Here is a 14,391-nt window from a genome sequence, read left to right on the forward strand (position 1 = left end):
GCTCAGTAAGTTGATCGGGGAACACCTTAAACCGGCGAGCAGCATGCACATGGCAAGACACCGGTTTTACACGCACCGGCGGCGAGAAGGACAAAGCGTTCCAGACTTCGTGGCAGATCTCTGGTGACTGGCGAGCCTATGTAGGTTCCCAGATACATGCAGAGTGGAGGTGCTGCGAGACTTTTTTATTGAGGGCATCGGGCATGCTGGGGTTTTCAGGAAACTGATTGAGACCAAAGACTTGACCTTGGAAGCGGCGGCTCTGATAGCCCAGACATTTATCTCAGGGGAGGAAGAGACCAGAATGATGTATGACAAAAATCTTGGCTCAAATGCAGCAAATGGACAGGGAGTCAACATTGTTAACACGGCACACAGTTCTTTAGGCAGACAGGGGCAATCAGACATGCCCGAGCATGTAGTCGAACCCAAAGGGGGAATTCAACAGAGACAATGGCTAGCTGAACGGCGATTCATGCCATCGCAATGGACAATGCGGCCAGTAATGGGGCCATCAACACATGCTGGAGGTGTTGAGGCAAACACCCAGAAATATACCTGCAGAAACTACAACTTCAGCGGTCACTTGGCGCATATGTGCAGGAAGCCTGCAGCCAGGTTGATGTACGAGGAGGACGGGCCCGATGTAAGCCCTATAAGGCCAAATGAATACTGGGGAAAATCGCTGGAAGCTGAAGTTCAGCGAGTTCATGGGGAGCACGTATACAGTTCATACACCAGGACGCCACCGATAATGATGAAAGTGCTCCTCGATGGCATCCCAGTATCAATGGAGCTGGACACGGGAGCCAGCCAGTCCCTGATGGGTATCAAACAGTTCGAAAGGTTGTGGGTGTCCAAGGCCAGGAGACCAAAATTATTGCCAATTGACGCATAGCTACGGACATATACAAAGCAGATAATTCCGGTGCTCGGCAGCACCACGGTAGTCGTGACCCACAAAGATTCGGAGAACAGGTTACCACTCTGGGTTGTCCCGGGGGACGGTCCCGCACTACTGGAGAGGAGTTGGCTTGCTGTCATGAACTGGAAATGGGGCGATGTCAATGCAATTTCCTCTGTGGAGCGAGTATCATGCTCACAGATCCTGGACAAATTTGACTCATTATTTCAACTCGGCATCGGCACTTTCCTGGGGGCCAAGGTAGTGATTCACATAAACCCGGACGCCAGGCCAGTACACCACAAGGTCAGAGTGGTGCCGTACATGATGCGGGTAAAGATAGAATGCAAATTGGACCACCTGCTGAGGGAAGGCATCATCTCGCCAGTCGAATTCAGTGACTGGGCGAGCCCGATTGTGCCAATGCTCAAGGTGGATGGGTCAATCAGGATATATGGTGATTACAAGGCCACCATTAATCGGATGTCACTCCAAGACCACTACCTGCTACCGAGAGCGGAAGACCTCTTTGCGATGCTATCCGGTGGCAAACTTTTTTCAAAATTGGACCTGACCTCAGCTTACATGGCCCAGGAGCTGGCGAGTGAGTCAAAGAAGCTGACCACCATCACGACACACAAGGGGTTGTTTGAGTATAACAGATGTCCGTTCGGGATTCGTTCGGCTGCCGCGATCTTTCAGTGAAATATGGAAAGCCTCCTCAAGTCGATTCCAAGGACCGTGGTTTTTCAGGACGACATCCTCATCACGGGTCGCGATACTGAAGAACACCTCCACAACCTGGAGGAGGTGCTACGCAGACTGGACCGGGTAGGGCTGCGACTGAAAAAGGCGAAGTGTGCCTTCTTAGCTCCAGAGGTAGAATTCCTGGGGATGAGGGTAGCAGCAGACGGGATCAGACCTATTGCGTCCAAAACGGAAGCGATCCAGAGAGCACCCAGACTCCGTAACATGACAGAGCTGCGTTCGTTCCTGGGGCTCCTGAACTATTTTGGTAACTTTCTTCCCAAATTGAGCACGCTGCTAGAGCCGCTACATATGCTCCTACGTAAAGGTCGCGAATGGGTCTGGGGGGACAGCCAGGAAAGGGCTTTTAATAGAGCATTAAATTTGTTATGCTCCAACAAACTGCTAACGTTAGATGACCCACATAAGAAACTTGTTTTAGCGTGTGATGCGTCATCCTATGGGGTCGGGTGTGTGTTGCAGCATGTCAATGCCAATGGTCAGTTACAGCCGGTAGCTTATGCCTCCAGAAGTCTGTCCCAGGCAGAAAGGGGCTACGGGATGGTAGAAAAGGAAGCGCTAGCATGTGTATATGCAGCAAAAAAAATGCACCAGTACCTGTTTGGCAGGAAATTTGAGCTGGAGACAGATCACAAACCCCTAACGTCCCTTTTGGCCGACAACAAGGCCACAAATGCGAATGCATCGGCCCGCATACAGAGGTGGGCACTCACGTTAGCCGCCTATGACTACACAATTCGGCACAGACTGGGCATCGGAAACTGTGCCGATGCACTCAGCAGGCTCCCACTAGCCACCACTGAGGGGGCAACTGAGCATGGTGCTGAGATGGTCATGGCTGTTGAAGCTTTTGAAAGCGAAGGCTCACCTGTGACAGCCCGTCAGATTAAAGTCTGGACAAATAAAGACCCGCTACCGTCTTTAGTTAAGAAATGTGTCCTGAATGGGGACTGGGCAGCCACATACGGGGCATTCCCTGAGGAATTTAAACCGTTTCATAGGCGCAAGGATGAACTCTCGATTCAGGCCGATTGCCTACTGTGGGGAAACCGATGTCCGAAATGGGCAGAGAGGTGTTTATCAGAGATTTTCACAATGAGCACCCGGGCATTGTCACGATGAAGGCAACATAAGAACATAAGAACATAAGAACATAAGAATTAGGAACAGGAGTAGGCCATCTAGCCCCTCGAGCCTGCTCCGCCATTCAACAAGATCATGGCTGATCTGGTCGTGGACTCAGCTCCACTTACCCGCCCGCTCCCCATAACCCTTAATTCCCTTATTGGTTAAAAATTTATCTATCTGTGATTTGAATACATTCAATGAGCTAGCCTCAACTGCTTCCTTGGGCAGAGAATTCCACAGATTCACAACCCTCTGGGAGAAGAAATTCCTTCTCAACTCGGTTTTAAATTGGCTCCCCCGTATTTTGAGGCTGTGCCCCCTAGTTCTAGTCTCCCCGACCAGTGGAAACAACCTCTCTTCCTCTATCTTGTCTATCCCTTTCATTATTTTAAATGTTTCTATAAGATCATCTCTCATCCTTCTGAACTCCAACGAGTAAAGACCCAGTCTACTCAATCTATCATCATAAGATAACCCCCACATCCCCGGAATCAGCCTCGTGAATCGTCTCTGTACCCCCTCCAAAGCTAGTATATCCTTCCTTAAGTAAGGTGACCAAAACTGCACGCAGTACTCCAGGTGCGGCCTCACCAATACCCTGTACAGTTGCAGCAGGACCTCCCTGCTTTTGTACTCCATCCCTCTTGCAATGAAGGCCAACATTCCATTCGCCTTCCTGATTACCTGCTGTACCTGCAAACTAACTTTTGGGATTCATGCACAAGGACCCCCAGGTCCCTCTGCACTGCAGCATGTTGTAATTTCTCCCCATTCAAATAATATTCCCCTTTACTGTTTTTTTTTCCAAGATGGATGACCTCACATTTTCCTACATTGTATTCCATCTGCCAAACCTTAGCCCATTCGCTTAACCTATCTAAATCTCTTTGCAGCCTCTCTGTGTCCTCTACACAACCCGCTTTCCCACTAATCTTTGTGTCATCTGCAAATTTTGTTACACTACACTCTGTCCCCTCCTCCTGGTCATCTATGTATATTGTAACAGTTGTGGTTCCAGCCCCAATCCCTGTGGCACACCACTAACCACCGATTTCCAACCTGAAAAGGACCCATTTATCCCAACTCTCTGCTTTCTGTTAGCCAGCCAATTCTCTATCCATGCTAATACATTTCCGCTGACTCCGCGTACCTTTATCTTCTGCAGTAACCTTTTGTGTGGCACCTTATCGAATGCCTTTTGGAAATCTAAATACACCACATCCATCGGTACACCTCTATCCACCATGCTCGTTATATCTTCAAAGAATTCCAGTAAATTAGTTAAAGATGATTTCCCCTTCATGAATCCATGTTGCGTCTGCTTGATTGCACTATTCCTATCTAGATGTCCCGCTATATCTTCCTTAATGATAGCTTCAAGCATTTTCCCCACTACAGATGTTAAACTAACCGGCCTATAGTTTCCTGCCTTTTGTCTGCCCCCTTTTTTAAACAGAGGCGTTACATTAGCTGCTTTCCAATCCGCTGGTACCTCCCCAGAGTCCAGAGAATTTTGGTAGATTATAACAAATGCATCTGCTATAATTTCCGCCATCTCTTTTAATACCCTGGGATGCATTTCATCAGGATCAGGGGACTTGTCTACCTTGAGTCCCATTAGCCTGTCCAGCACTACCCCCCTAGTGATAGTGATTGTCTCGAGGTCCTCCCTTCCCACATTCCCGTGACCAGCAATTTTTGGCATGGTTTTTGTGTCTTCCACTGTGAAGACCGAAGCAAAATAATTGTTTAAGGTCTCAGCCATTTCCACATTTCCCATTATTAAATCCCCATTCTCATCTTCTAAGGGACCAACATTTACTTTAGTCACTCTTTTCCTTTTTATATATCGGTAAAAGCTTTTACTATCTGTTTTTATGTTTTGCGCAAGTTTACTTTCGTAATCTAATTGCCAGGTCACACGTTTGGTGGCCAGCGAGAGACGCAGACCTGGAACTTTGTGTTCGCAGGTGCAACACGTGTGCCCAGCTAGGCAATGCGCCCAGGGAAGCCCCCCTTAGCCCCTGGTCCTGGCCCGCCAAGCCTTGGTCACGCATCCATGTGGACCAAGCAGGTCCTTTCATGGGGAAAATGTTTTTGTTTGTAGTAGACGCCTACTCCAAATGGATTGAGTGTGACATTTTAAATTCAAGCACATCCGCTGCCACGGTAGAAAGTCTACGGGCAATGTTCGCCGCCCATGGTCTACCTGACGTCTTGGTCAGCGACAATGGCCCGTGCTTTACAAGCACTGAATTCCAGGACTTCATGGCGGACAATGGAATCAACCATGTCAGAACGGCACTGTTCAAGCCGGCCTCAAACGGCCAGGCAGAATGAGCAGTGCAGATAATCAAACAGGGGATGCTCAGATTCCAAGGGGGTTCCCTACAAAGCCACTTATCATGCCTCCTGTTGGCCAATAGATTCCGACCACACTCGCTCACAGGGGTTCCACCCGCAGAGCTGCTGATGAAAAGACGCTCAAAAACCAGGTTATCCCTTATACACCATACTATGAAAGAAATTGTTGGGAGCAGGCGTCAGTCACAATGTGACCACCATGACGGGAATGCGAGGGCGCGATGTATTGATGTCAATGACCCTGTTTTTGTCCTTAATTATGCTGCAGGGCCCAAATGGCTCGCAGGCACTGTGATTGCCTAAGAAGGGAATAGGGTTTTGGTAGTTAAACTTACCAATGGACAAATCTGCCGCAAACATGTGGATCAAACTAAAAGGAGGTTCAGCAACCTCATAGAAGAAGCAGAGGAAGAACACGATGTAGAGTTCACTCCACCACAGGTGACCGAACACCGGAACCAAGTGGAGGAGAGCCCAGTCACTGTGGGCAGTCCGGACAGGCCTGAGGCACCGCAAACAGCAGGCACTCATGCCAGCGCCCAACAACCGGAGCCCCACCTCAGGCGCTCTACAAGGGAGCGTAAAACACCAGAGAGATTCAACCCGTGATCCCAATAAGACTTTAGGGGGGAGGTGATGTCATTTATTCAACTATCATTGTAACCATGTATAAGCTGACCTAAGTTGTACACCTTGAGAACATTGACCACAAGGGGGTGAACTTGTGGGAGACACTCCTAACCTGGACTTTCAGGTTTAAAAGGGGAAGCTCCACCCACCTTCATCACTTGAGGTCTTGGTAATAAAGGTAACTGGTCACAGAGTGACCTTCTCTCAAGTATGGGCCTCGTGAGCATCTCTACTGTATAGTAAGTACATATCAAGTAGGTTTTTCATTAATTCTTGGGATGAGGCCATTTATTACCCCACTCTGGTTGCTCGGAGAAGGTGCTGATGGGCTTTCTTGACCCATTGCCATGAGCCATCTGCTTCTGATTGAACCTCATTTCAAGATTGCACAAAGTTCTATCCATCAACTCTGTTCCCCAGCCACTGACTCCATCCCTCTCCCCAACTTCTGTCTGACTCTGAAATGAGCTTCCAGCCACATATTCGCAGCATAACTAAAACTTCCTATTTCCACCTCCATAACATCGCCCATCTTCACCCCTGCCTCAGCTCATCCGCTGCTGAAACCCTCATCCATGCCTTTGTTACCTCCAGATTTGACTATTCCAACGCACTCCTGGCTGGCCTCCCACATTCCACCCTACATAAATTAGAGGTGATCCAAAACTCGGCTGCCCTGTGTCCTAACTCGCACTGAGTCCCGCTCACCCATCACCCCCCGTGCTCACTGACCTACATTGGCTTCCGGTTAAGCAACGCCTCGATTTCAATATTCTCATCCTTGTGTTCAAATCCCTCCATGGCCCTCGCCCCTCCCTATCTCTGTAATCTCCTCCAGCCCCACAACCCTCCGAGATCTCTGCACTCCTCTAATTCTGCCCTCCTGAGCATCCCTGATTATAATCGCTCCACCATCGGTGGCCATGCCTTCTGTTGCCTGGGCCCCAAGCTCTGGAACTCCCTCCCTAAACCTCTCCACCTCTCTACCTCTCTCTCCTCCTTAAAACCGACCTTTTTGACCAAGTTTTTGGTCACCTGCGCTAATTTCTACTTCTGTGGCTCGGGTGTCAATTTTTAAAAATTGCACAATGCTCCTGTGAAACGCCTCGGGACATATCACTGTGTTAAAGGCGCTATATAAATACAAGTTGTTGCTGTTTTTATCGAGCTCGGTCGGTCACCCCCCCCCCTCCCCCTCCCCCCCCCCGCCGCATCCTCCCTATAAATGTTGTGCATTTAGTGAGAGAGGCCTGATTGTGTCCTTTGCTGGATGTCCTGAAGCCTGGCCCTTCCCGCGACTGCTCCCATTGCCACTAGTGGTGGTGATAAAAACATAAGAACATATGAAATAGGAGCAGGAGTCGGCCATTCGGTCCCTCGAGCCTGCTCCGCCATTCAATAAGATCATGGCTGATCTGATCATGGACTCAGCTCCACTTCCCTGCCCGCTCCCCGTAACTCTTAATTTCCTTATTGTTTCTGTCTTAAATTTCTGTCTTAAATTTATTCAATGTCCCAGCTTCCACAGCTCCCTGGGGCAGAGAATTCCACAGATTTACAACCCTCTGAGAGAAGAAATTCCTCCTCATCTCAGTTTTAAATGGGCAGCCCCTTATTCTAAGACCATGCCCCCTAGTTCTAGTCTCCCCCATCAGTGGGAACATCCTCTCTGCATCCACCTTGTCGAGCCCCCTCATTATCTTATATGTTGTGATAAGATCACCTCTCATTCTTCTGAATTCTAATGAGTAGATGCCCAACCTACTCAACCTTTCCTCATAAGTCTCTGGAATCAACCGAGTGAACCTTCTCTGAACTGCGTCCAAAGCAAGTATATCCTTTTATAAATATGGAAAGCAAAAAATGATACCATGTGACGTGCGAAATACAAGCATTTACTACTGGAGAGTCTAACCAGTGAGACTGAGTGAGCTGTGTTACAGCCACCTTCAGTGGTCTGCAGGCAATCTTAGTCCCGGCAGCGAACACGATGTGAGAAATAGAGCAGGGACCTAAATTAGTGAGATTTTTACATTCTATAAATAATGCTCCCAGCTTCACAGAGATACTCACACTGGCGCATATTGTGATTGTGCTGTAAAGCCCCTGGGGTACATTGCGAACATTGTTCAGCATGTGCTGGACCTAACCTTTCCATTCATGCATTTTGTAAGGGAAGTGGAACACGGATATTGCAGATGCAAAAATGTCAATTATCAGCGGCATACTCATCTGGAGTACAAATGGGGAGAGCTGCAATCACCTTACAGAGTCAGGTTCTGCAAAAAAACGCAAAGACTTAATTTAGTGTCACAACAGAAATAACATTAGACGGTGATGAGGAGATAAAACTTTATTTGAATATTCCATCAGTTGCTGTCACAAACAAGGACGACAAATGTCATTGTGTTTGCTATAATAGATAAAGAAAGATATGTGCCACAGGCTGGAATAAGGAGTAAGCTTGTGCATTGCCTGCTAACGGGCGAGCTGCTCACTTATTTACCCTGCACTCTGACCTCTCCCTCCTCAGCCTCCTACACTCTTACTCTTCCAATGGAGGGAATAAAATTGCCGGGCTACGGGGAAAGGGTGGGGTGTGGGCCTTGCAGAGAGTTGGTACGGGCTCGATGGCCAATGGCCTTCCCCTGTGCTCTGACCATTCTATGAGTCTATGGGCCCGAAGTTTTTCCGTGGCTGGGCCCACCCCATATTCAGCTCCAAAAGTGAACAGGTGAGTTCCAGTGCCAGTGAACCCTTACAGCAGTATGGCTGTCTTAATTTGAGTGTTATCACCCCTGAGAAATTCAGCATCAGGTAAGGGATTCTGATGAGCCAGTTGCTCCTGACCTTTTTAAAGGCACCAAGGCCCTGAGGGAGAAGGAGGTTGGAAGGATGGCTGGTGGAAGAGGTGCAAGGAAAGCCAACAGGTTCACTGATAGGGAGCTGGAGACACAGATGGACGGTGTGGAGGACAGGAGAGGAACACTGTTTCCTGACGTGGAGAGACCTGGCAGACCGTCAGTACATAATGCACGGAGGGAGATTGCAGGGGGAGGTGTCAGGCACCTCCATATATGTGAGGACACACCCTCCCAGGAAGGTGCTGGCCAGTCTGCACCCGGGTGGCGATGGGTCAACACCTCCTCGCTCTGGGACGATGGGGATCCTCCTCCTGCAACTCCTCCACCCCCCTCCTCCTCCTCCTCCTCCCCCCTCCTCCTCCTCCTCCTCGGGTGGTACTGCTGGCTCAACCTCCAGCGGCTGTCCCCTCATGATGGCCAAGTTGTGCAGCCTGCAGCAGACCACGACGATGATGGAGACCCATTGAGGAGAGTACGGCAAGGTGCCACCAGAGCAGTCCAGACACCGGAACCTCTGCTTGAGGATGTCTATACACTGCTCGATGATGCACCTGGTGACACAATGAGCGTCATTGTCTGCATGCTCTGCCGCTGTCCTGGGGTTTCACAGTGGAGTGAGCAGCCAAGTGGACAGGGGATATCCCTTGTCCTCAAGCAGCCAACCACAATCCTGACTCAGGCCAGTGAAGACAGCGGGCACACTGGTCTGGTGCAGAATGAACGAATCATGGCTGCTGCCTCCCTTGCCCATTGCCTCTCTGCACGGTGCTGACGGCGACGCCTTCTCCTGTGTACCGCCCTGCTTCTGACCAGGTGTCACCCTCCCAACGCTCCTCCCATCCTCAGGGTGGACCCTGCCAAGTAGGTCTCTGCAGCCCACAGGCCTCCACTAAAGAGTCAGACCTGAAAGTTGTACAAAAGTACAGGGGTATATGTAAACCTCTGAGCAACACTCAGCAGGTTGAATGGAGCCAAAACAATTAATAAAACTATGCTGAAAAATGAAATAAAAACACTAATAAGTAATAAAACTTTTTACCTACCAAAGGGCCCCCGTGGTGTCGCGTTCGAGTACCGCATCGGAGACCTTGCGGGGCATTGCCAGGGAAAGTCCGATCGTTCCCTCGGTGAATGTCGCTGTGCTAGTCCCTTTCCAGCGGCCCACACGCTGCACAGCTCACCGCGGGAAACCTTCCTTTACAGCGGCTTCACCGCGCCATTTCCGGCGGAAGAGCACACCGCTGAAATCCTCCCCGAGCCAAAAGTACCCAACCGCGGCAACCCTGCGATTTTTTTCGGTCGACCGCCCAAACTCCGCAGTAGCCATCCCTTCGGGGACGGTGAATTTCGGGCCCTGTGATTCTAAGCTCAACGAAAGCTCGAGGAACAGCACCTCATCTTTCGATTAGGCACTTTACAGCCTCCTGGCCTCAACATCCAGTTCAACAATTTCAGAGCTGAACCCCTGCCCCCATTATTTCAGACACAGCTGTTGCTGATTCTGCCATTCCCATTTACCCCTCTAGACCCACCTTTTGTTCCTTCACTTGTCCCATTACCATCTCCCTTTGCCTCGCACCATCATCTCTTTTGTCATTTAATCTCTCCTGCCCTCCACCCAATCACAGCCCTTCCCTTTTGTCCTTCCCTCCCCTCCCCCTTTCTCCGCCCCTACACCGGCTTAAATCCTGTTACATCTCAAACTTATTCCAGCTCTGACAAAGGGCCATTGACCTGAAACATTAATCTGTTTCTCTCACCACAGACGCTGCCTGACCCGCTGAGTATTTCCAGCATGTTCTGTATTTATTTTAGTTATTTACTCCTTGTTGTTTGTGTCTAACCGGATCCAGTCCTTGTGTTAGCTAACCGCGAGTAAGTGCTTTGTCGTGCTGTGTCGCTGGGTCTATTTGCTTACTGCAGCTCGGTAAAGGTTGCCTTTATAGTCCCAACTCGTGGCTTCGCTGGTGGTGACATATTGTATTGTAATTTCAAGCTGTGCCCACATCTTAAATCAATTTTGCTTCGTTTTATTTTGATTCCATTCAATTTCAAAGCAGTTCCATTTAACGGAACACAGTCCAGTGTTGTAGTTCCCATCACCCCGATCGCGATTAGCTTACCGTGGCTGCGCTAGGAACTCTCAGGCTTTCTTTCGCTCTGTGCCTTAGAGCTAATGCACATGTTAATTGTGCGTTTAAGAGGCAGTAATTCTGCGACTTGGCATGAATTGAGCACAGCATAACGTTTGCACATGCTCCTAAACCTCCTGCCTTTGGAATATTTCCAACATAGAGGCTCAATGTTAAAGCTTTTTTGCTTGTTAACTATTCGCTCAACATCAATTCATGTTTATACAGCGCCTTTAATGTAGTAAAGTGTCCCAAGGCGATTCGCAGGAGCGTTATCAAACAACATTTGACTGCGAGCTACAAAGGGAGATAATGGGACAGATGGCCCAAAGCTTGGCCAAAGGGATAGGTTTTAAGGAGCGCCTTAAAGCAGGAGAGAGGGGCGGAGAGGTTCATACTAACTTTTGGCAGTGGTATAAAACAGGCAGTATCGCATCAGCTGCCCATTAAACACCCTGCTCTATCTTCCTTTCCGTAACCCTCAGTGTAAAGGGGCCTCAGGCTGGTGTATACCCGCCGGCTGCTCCAACATTGGCCGTTTTTCTCCACCGTAAATTAAAATTCCTCCCACGGAGTTCCATCTCACTGCAGTGACCCGACAATGCACTTGCTCTGAGTGAACTCCAGGATCAGAGAAAGCGTCCGAGAGGCCTGGGAATGCGGAACATTTCCTGAAACAGATCAACGCCATAACGGAGCGTCTGGAACATGCGACAGGCAAATGTTCACATAGAGCCACAAACTATTACACGTGGGAGAATGTCCATCATCTGCCCCTTCTCTGGTGAATGAAGTAGGAATGTGAGAACAGAAGGAGACTATTCAGCCCCTCGAGCCTGTTCCTGCTATTCAATGAGATCGGGGCTGATCTGCGATCTAACTCCATATACCTGCCTTCACCCCATATCCCTTAATACCTTTGGTTAACAGAAATCAATCAATCTCAGAATTAAATTTAACAATTGACCTGGCATCAACTGCCATTTGTGGAAGAGAGTTCGGAACCTCTCCCACCCTGTGTGTGTAGAAGTGTTTCCTAATTTCACTCCTGAAAGGTCTGGCTCTAATGTTTAGACTCTGCTCCTAGTCCCAGACTCCCCAACCAGTGGGAACAGTGTCTCTCTGTCTACCATCCCTGTTCCCCTCAGTATCCTGAAAGTGATCTCCTCTCTCACAGACATCCTGGGCCTCTTCTCAGCTGATGCTCCTGGGAGAAAAAATTAATTCCCCTTGTGACCAGAACAATTTAAAAACAATTTATGTTTCCCCATATATATTAAATCAAAGTTATGGGAGAAAAGCTCCGATAATATCGCAGTGTTACAGCGTGGAACCAAGCAGAGCCCAGCTTCCATCACAACATGGGTGATAGAGTGCCAAGACTCGCAGCAATATTCCTTCCCCTGGACATGCGGTCCCTCTGTAAAATAATTTGCACAGGATGAGAATGGGACCTTGCTCGGCAATGACATTACATGCTGTGCTTCCTGACAGCTTAAAACAGCTTTGAATAGGATAAAGGTGAGGATGATTGGTGCAGTGAACATGCACGGTTACTGCAGAGCCCACAACCACGCACACACGCCATTATATTGGCCTGGAGTTGGCGGTCCCGATGATGGTGACACTCGCCGCCATCCCGCCTTTGAAACCGACGCGACTTCACGACGCAGCGCAGACGCACCGTAAGGCAGAAATCCTGAAGCTGATTTCAGCGGCACGTCAGAAAAACCGGACCTCTCACCGGAGAGATGGCGAGGTCATTGTGCAAAGCTTACTCCGGGGCCAGGAGCGAAAGCCTTGGCTTCACCGCTGACTGCAAATTCCGGCCCAATATCTTCCAAGTTCCTGTAGAGTGAAAGGTAAATCATCATTGTTACGCTGATAATAAAGGATGAAACTGAGTACCGTAAGCAATGAGTAAGTGTGACCTTAGCTCCTTTAATTAGACTCCAGAGTGCAGGTACCTCGTGGGTGGCCTGTTTATATAACCGTGCACCCAAGGGATGCTGGGATCCAACAGGTAGGCCCTCTGATGGTGGTGTGATACAAGTTGCAAAGTGTTAGATACATAACATCACTCCCTCGTAAAGTCAATACTGCACTTATTTACAGGGTGAGACGATCTGGGGCTTTTCGCTCCCTTGTCGATCGTCTTGGTACAAATGCAGGTGTGGGTGAGTTGGTTGGTTCTTCGCTGGGCTGCTGCGCAGCTGGCCTTGCTGGGCTGCTGGGGCTGGTGAGTTCGGTTTCGTGGTCAACCGTGATGTCAGTTAACATAAGAACATAAGAATTAGGAACAGGAGTAGCCCATCTAGCCCCTCGAGCCTGCTCCTCCATTCAACAAGATCATGGTTGAACTGGCCGTGGACTCAGCTCCACTTACCCACCCTCTCCCCGTAACCCTTAATTCCCTTATTGGTTAAAAATCTATCTATCCACTTGTGTGTGTGTCGGAGGGTCGAAGTTTGGCTTGCTCATAGCTGTTGGTGAACCTCAATTTGATTTGGTCCAAATGTTTTCTGCAGGTTAGTTCATTGGCCAATTTGACCTGAAGCATCCTACTCCCCTCTTTGGCTGTGACCGTGCCAGCAAGCCATTTGGGACCATGTCCATAATTGAGCACAAACACAGGATCATTGACCTCAATATCGCGTGACAAATTTGCACAATCATGGTACATGCTTTGTTGATGCCGCCTGCCCTCGACGTGATCATGGAGATCAGGGTGGACAAGAGAGAGCCTTGTTCTGAGCGCCCTTTTCATGAGCAGCTCAGCTGGGGGAACCCTGGTGAGTGAGTGGGGTCTGGTGCGGTAGCTGAGCAGAACTCGGGACAGTCAGGTCTGCAGCGAGCCTTCCGACACGCGTTTCAAGCTTTGCTTGATGGTTTGAACTGCCCATTCTGCTTGGCCGTTGGATGCGGGCTTGAACGGGGCAGATGTGACGTGTTTGATTCTGTTGCGGGTCATGAATTCCTTGAATTCAGCACTGGTGAAGCACGGCCCATTGCCGCTGACTAGGACATCAGGTAAGCCGTGTGTGGCAAACATGGCTCGTAGGCTTTCGATGGTGGCGGTGGATGTGCTTACAGACATTATTACACATTCAATCTATTTTGAATAAGCATCCACAACAACCAAGAACATTTTGCCTCGAAATGGGCCTGCATAGTTAAAGTGGATCCTAGACCATGGTTTGGAGGGCCACGACCACAAACTTAGCGGTGCCTCTCTGGGTGCATTGCTCAGTTGAGAGCAAGTGTTGCACTGGCGCACACATGACTCTAAATCTGAGTCAATGCCGGGCTACCACACATGGGATCTGCCTGTGGCTTTCATCATTACAATGCCCAGGTAGGTGCTGTGTAGGTCACGTATGAATGTTTCTCTGCCTTTCTTGGGCAAGACCACGTGATTAACCCACAAAAGACAGTCCACCTGTAAGGACATTTCGTCCTTGCGCCTGTGGAATGGCTTAATCTCTTCCTGCATCTCCGTTGGAACGCTGGACCAGCTCCCATGAAGGACACAGTTTTTTTACAAGGGACAGTAAAGCATCCTGGCTGGTCCAGATCCTGATCAGGCGGGCCGTAATGGGTG

Source organism: Pristiophorus japonicus, chromosome 5 (genome assembly GCF_044704955.1).
Source record: "Pristiophorus japonicus isolate sPriJap1 chromosome 5, sPriJap1.hap1, whole genome shotgun sequence".
Lineage (NCBI taxonomy): Eukaryota > Metazoa > Chordata > Chondrichthyes > Pristiophoridae > Pristiophorus > Pristiophorus japonicus.